This window comes from Etheostoma cragini, chromosome 2, assembly GCF_013103735.1.
Source record: "Etheostoma cragini isolate CJK2018 chromosome 2, CSU_Ecrag_1.0, whole genome shotgun sequence".
In the NCBI taxonomy this organism is placed as follows: domain Eukaryota; kingdom Metazoa; phylum Chordata; class Actinopteri; order Perciformes; family Percidae; genus Etheostoma; species Etheostoma cragini.
The window spans coordinates 27,630,985-27,637,677 of NC_048408.1; the positions used below are offsets into that span (position 1 = coordinate 27,630,985).

The 6,693-nt window shown below is 39.4% G+C and overlaps 1 protein-coding gene across 1 annotated transcript in view; it reads right to left on the reverse strand.

The window, feature by feature from the left end:
• The window catches only part of LOC117952283 (protein phosphatase 1 regulatory subunit 29-like), a 66,119-nt gene extending 59,785 nt beyond the window's left edge, over positions 1 to 6,334 (reverse strand). The window contains exon 1 of the mRNA XM_034884428.1: positions 6,289 to 6,334. The gene's annotated coding sequence lies outside the window, so the exon portion shown is untranslated. The remainder of the gene's footprint in view (positions 1 to 6,288) is intronic.
• Between the last annotated feature and the right edge of the window lie 359 nt (positions 6,335 to 6,693).

Consider the following 6,693-nt stretch of genomic DNA (forward strand, 5'->3'; position numbering starts at 1 on the left):
GGTCGCTGGCAGACATGAATTCAAATTGAAGCTCTCAGAGGAAAATGGTAAAACCAGTCAATCTAGACATAAAATCCAAGTACTAATGTTTAACATGTTTTGGGGTCTTGTTTGCTTTCATTTAAACATGTGAGACAGGGCTTTTAGGAAATTTTCTTTCTATTTAACGCATTTTGATGCCTATCTGGATCAAGATGTAAATCAAAAATGCAGCACTCTATTATTACTTGTTCTTCTTATTGTAAGGAGAGCACTGTCCAGGCTGGTGTCCCTGGTAAATGGTCAGTGGCACCAATGGGCACTATTATTAGGACCATTGGCCAACATTCTAACACACATAGCACATAATGAAACAACAGCTGAAATTCAAATTTTTGGTAATAACAGATAGAAATACTTATTTAATATTTGTACCAGTGTGTGTGTGTGTGTGTGTATATATATATATATATATATATATATATAAATATATATATATATATATCATGGCATGTAGTTTGGGAATTTAATATACATATGTGAAGTTTGAATACATTGAATGAATCTTACTCTGAATATATTGAATGAAAGTCTGATTATATTCAGACTTTTACTCAATATATTCAAACTTTACGTACTAAATTCCTGAACAGCATGCCATTATATATATATATATATATATATATATATATATATATATATATATATATATATATATATAGACTGTTTGAACTTGCCCAGATCATACAACTTATATGATGTCAAATAACAGTCCGCTATAAATGACCTTGACCTGAATCATACACTAACCCACACCATGCTAACTAACCACACTTGAACTCCTGCATTTTAGAGAGTGATCGACTCTGCATGCATCTCGTTATCATGGCCCACCGGAGGCCTGTGCTACTTCAAACACCTCCATGCGCTTGCCTGCAACTGCTGAGCCTGCTGCTGGCTATAAATAGAAACCAATCTGCAACACCACCTAATGAGCACCATCCACCTCAGACCTAATTGTCAACAACCAGCCACTGTGTGTGTGAGTGTAAAGATACAGCTGACCATGCGGTTTTGATCACTGCCATGGGGTGGGTGGGTGTGTGTGTGTGACTGTGTGTGTGTTTGGTTCCTGTTATCTTTTGTTGCTAAATATAGAGGAAGCAAAATTCGGAGTTGCCTTGGCAGGACGACGGCAGCACAACCAGCAAATTGCCCTCTCTCCCTATCCCAGCCCTTGCTCTTTTTTCTCTCTTTTCCTTTCTCCGTTTCAAGTCCTTTTTTTTCTTCACCGTCTCTCCTCTCCTTAACTTGATCAAATCCTGCTGACCTGTCTTAACTCCAAAGTAGAATGTGTGTGTGTGTTTGTGTGTGCAGTAACTATGGCGGTGTAGTGGGTTGCCAAGCTGCATGTTTCTGCACATCTGCAAATGTGTTGTGCTTTACATGGTGTAGTAAGTAGCATGCATGAGTCCAAATACTAGCGAGTACGAGACAAGTCCAAGAACATAAAAAAACGGTCTCGAGTCCGGACTTGAGTCCAAGACCGGACTCGAATACTACATCCCTGGCTTCTAGTTATTTTCTAGTTCTAGTTTTAAAAGAATTTCCAGAACATATAATTCTTGTGACTTCAAGATTTTGAGTGTTGAGTGTCTTATAAAGCCATGTTAACTCACCAGCATGCCTCTTACCATCATTGTTGAGGAGTCCTATGGTTTTTAGATTTTTATGAAGGTTAGTAGACAAATCTTAGATGTCCTACCAATGTCTTTGTACTATGTAATATGGCGATGGCTATAACTTAAGGGTTATCAGATTAAGTAACGCTTGTCAACATGACCTATTAGTAGTTTATTTAACTTAATGGCCCTAGTTTCCTGGCAGTAAACTGGTGTGATTGGGCACAATGATTGCATTGATGCCATATCACAGTGTGCTCTCTTTTCCAGTGCTGATCCAGTCCATTCATTTATAAGCATTTCACAATCATTATACCCTTTGTTTCGAACACTAACTAGTAGCCTGGTTCAAACAAGTGGCACCATTTATTTCGTCATTGTACAAACAAGGTCTTTATTACATGGTGAATGGATAATCCAATCCAAACACAGTAGTACAGGTACATGTTGAATTTTCAATGCAGTCCTGTTGAAATATGGATCTGTAGCCTTTATGAAACACGTCTTTAGTAGCTATTATTTTGCATGCATAAGTGAGTGTGTGTCATTGAAGATAATGAAAAAGGGAAGTGAGGATGAATGGGTTTGTGAGTATTTGGCTTAGATCGGAATGAAAGGGTACATTCAGACCAAAGATGGCAGGTGAATGAATGAATGAATGAAACCTGCATTGCCCTGAGGGGAATTTGTTTTGCACTCAAGGGAGCCACAGGGAGGTGATGATGAAGTATGAATAGAACAGATAAGCAATGTACCAAACAGGAAGATTGACTCACATTGTAGACTTACAAAGAGCACATCCAAATGTCATATATCATGTGATGAAAGTTTATTTAACCTTTTTGACATTTCAGGAAATGTACTGTTTGATAAAAATATTAGTATTCTCTTCATTGTCTTTTCTGCATTTGACTCCATTCTTCAATCAGTTATACACACATTAATACACCTTTCTTTCCTTTAAGGCGTGATTCACAACTTTGAACTGAACTCTTTCGTGACTTGTGCAGTTGATGATGTTGTCAACAGGTAACACCACGGAGGCCTGTCACCTGTGGTTGTCAACACTGGCTGCAATGTGGATGTCAAAACGCTGGTGCTAAGAGTGTGAAAAGTGCCAACTTGGCAACCTCTGGGGCAAAGATCCATTGCAATCTCCCTCTGTGAGCCTTACTAGGGCTGCATACCAAAGTCAATACTTTCAAATACAGCTCTCTTTTCCAATACTGATCCAGTCCATTCATTTATAAGCGTTTCAAAAATAGCATACCACTTGTTTTGAACACACACACATTAGCCTGGTTGAAATAAGTGGTGCCTTTTTATTTGGTAATCGTATAAACAATGTCTTGTATATCGCAAATGGATAATCCAATCCAAACAGTACAGTTGGTAACCTATATTGAATTGTCTATGCAGTCCTGCTCAAATATTAATCTGAAGCGTTCAGGAATAACACAAAAAAGTACTCTAGTAGGCATTATTTTGCATGCACAAGGGAGGGAAATTCATTAAATAAGCTTCTGTTTCCCCTGAAAAACTCAGGTAAATCGGTTTGTCTGGAGGCTGTTGGATTTTAAATTGTAAACTGAAATTCTACAGATCTTAAAGAAATGTATGTGTAACCCTGATGATATCAACAGGCGTGGCGGGAACACACACCCTTAACCCTTATAACGCTGGCTTTGGCCATAACGTCTCTTTGCACTATACTCGGTTTAAATGAATGAACTTGAGATCAGATCACTTCGGACACTTGCCTTAATTTTCACAGCATTCAATGAAAATTACAGCTAATACAAAACACTTTTAAAATACTTTTGACGGAATTCTGAACTAGATCAGCCAATTGACTATTGTAAGGAGCCAGCATAAGTTTTGTTTAGGGCGAAATGGCATGAGAAAAGAAATGACCCAAGGCACAGTAGGTCTTTCTTGTCGGTTTCATAGTCTGGATCTTTCTTTTCATTATTTGGCCTATGGCGACTTTTATAAAGCACCTTCCCCTCTAAGATAACCACGCCAGTCCAGGAGCTCATTTTTTATCATATGAAATAGCTTAAAATGTCTACAGTGTTTTGAGGTCTTTACTTGCCTCCATTTCTTGTTATTTTTTTTCTTTCATCTCTTCTCCTTTGGTTACATCTGATCAGCTAATGCTGGCTCGTGTTTGAAAGCCGTCTTTCTTTCTCTTTCTCTTCTCTTTCCTTTTGTGGATTGTGTTTCTAAATCTACACTAATTAGAGCGATCATGGCTCAATTTCTGCAGATCAATGGTGCTCAGCTGCCTACTGGGAGCGACACCCTGGGGGCCCACACGCATCTGTCGCTGCCGAGAATATGACACAAGAGAAGGCCTGTCACCCCAGGTGACAAATACTAAGCTTCAAGGGGAAATAAAATGATAGAGATCAACGTATAATGCGACTCATTCTGAAATGCTACATCTATTTTTCACAGGCCAGCGGAGTCATTATGCCTCATTGAAATTACCACTTTTGACATTTGTACTTTGTGAGATTCTCGCTTCTTTAATAATTGCAACATTGTATTAACTCCCAAAAGATCACATGTCAATCAAATACAAAGGTCAATTTGACCTTTAATCATTCATGCTTGTTTCTTAATTGGATTTGCAAAAATGTGTCTGCTTTAGTGGCCGTCCCTGTTCACGTTAACAAACCGGTTATTCTTTTTTTGCTGATGTGGCGGTCAGTCTGTCCACCAATCAGGTCCTGAGGGGACTATGTCAACAAATTTGTTACACAAATCCATGGTCCCCAATGGATGATACGTAATGACTTGGCTGCTCTCCTGACCTTCCCTCCAGCAACACCATCAGCTTGACATGTTTGGTTCAGAGTCAAATGTTTCTATTTGGATGGACTGCCATTAAAAGTGGTAGGCTACAATCATTCATGTTCCTCACAGTATCTTTATACTTAGTGAATACTTTGGTGAACCTCTGAGTTTTCATCTACCTCTATAAATTAAAATTTGTAATATGTCTACTACTTATGACCAAAAACCTGCAAAACTAAGGACATTCCCATTAGCCTCTGCTGTACTTTATGTTAATCATCAAATATTAACATGCTAAACATCTCAGAGAAACTTGCTGGGCCTAGAACACATTTACAGGGATTATTAAATGTTAAAGATGTTAAAGGGATTATTTTTGAGGTGCTTTAATATGGATTAAGATCAACTCAACAGGTTGACATAGAACCATTTTCTAATTCTCTAAATAAATTGATTCACACAGGGATTTTATTTAATGAAATAAGGTACAAGTGTGCAATAAAATGCAAAAGTAGTGCATTCCCCCCAACAGAGGTCAGGGCGAAGCCCGTAACATCATCAAATTCTCAAAATGCCCCTGCACACACATGACCTCAGTTAAATTAAAAATAAAATTGTAAAGAAAGATGAGTGGCTCCAGACATTTCAGACAGAAATACTGTCTGCATTCCAGTAAAGTCAAATGTCCTTGATATTTGTCAAGTAATGAAAGAATTCAGTCTTCATCTCCACATTCAAATGGTTTGCAGTCTCGCGTTGCCAGACCTTCCTCCACAGCACCGCAGAGGAGGGTCTAGCGAGTCCGCACAGCATTCCAGGATGGGAGAAAAAAACGTGCTCTGGTTTATTGCCATTACTTTAAACCAATCACTATTGTCATGGGCGGAGCTAGGCCCCGGGGAGAGCCATGGTGCTGCGGAAAAATAGCCTCAGGCTACTTGTTTTGGTGGAACGTGTACGTACAAAGGCGGCTTTACTCGTGCAAAAGAAAAACTGAGATTGAACAGATAGTTTAGCTAGCTTTCTCCGTTTGGTCTCAAAACGACCAGAGTTTCAAATTCCAACACAAAGAAAATGGAAGGTAACGGCCACCCGGCCCACATATAAGACATCCAGTAGAATTTCCAGCGTTAACTGAACAATTGCGGAAGTTGAACCTCGTAGATACAGGTTTGAAGTGGAGACACAAAAGAGCAGAACAGTTAATAGCTCTTTCTTAGCATTAAGTAGGCTGTGGTGACATTTCCCAGAACTGGTTAGTTATTGAGGTATTCATTAAGTAGGAATTCAAATTCTATTAAAAGATTAAACTTCTATCTCCCGCAACACGAGATATTCAGCAATACAAGAAAAACCTTTGCAAAACATCCAACACAAAAGCCTGTCAAATGTAAAAGCAATCATGAAGGCATGCCATTAACATCATCTTAATGTTCAAAAGGCGGCACGTTATAGCCTCAGGTAATAACTCTCAATTGTTATTAATGTCACCAAAGAGACCACAGGATCAGCTCACCCACCGCAGTAGGGCCCATGTGTGTTTTGCTCAAGGACAAATTTGACAAAGACGGACACTCTGCCTACTCTGGGAGCTGACCAGATGATCTCCATGTGTGCGGTCACTTTACCCAGCAGCATGTACTTCTTGTGGTATCAGTTAGTGTGCGTAAGGGATGTCACTCAGCAAAACTCCTATAGATGTTACAATGTGTTGCATATGGTTGGCAAACCATAGACCTGGAGTGTGCCTGTGTAATGCAGGTGTTTGCCATCTTCATGCATCAGGCTGGGCCTCTATGGAGTCCAGGACAATGGGAATAATTACCTCGGGTTTGATGTCCTCAGATCGTCTGCCAGTCGACAAAAGCCTGCAATAAAACAGAAAAGCAGAAAGAAACAGGTTGAATAAACCATCAGTGTCATCCATGGCAGAAGGGGCAGGGCCCCGGTGAGTGGAGGATAATTAGAAGAGAGTGTCCTGATTGGTCCATTTGTCTACATCAAAGAGTTCTAAGTAGGAAAGGAAGCAGCCAGGCATGCTTCACATGGAGGAACAAAGCAGTAAAACACAATCACATAGATATCACATTGAAATTAAGATTTTCTCCTAAGTGTCAGCTCATATGGCAAAGCAGCAGCTTAATAGTACCCTGTGAGATTTAATAGTGTGGAATGGCATAATGTTGTCCATTATCAGGAATAAGTCAGTTCAAGCTGCTGAGTTGGTAGC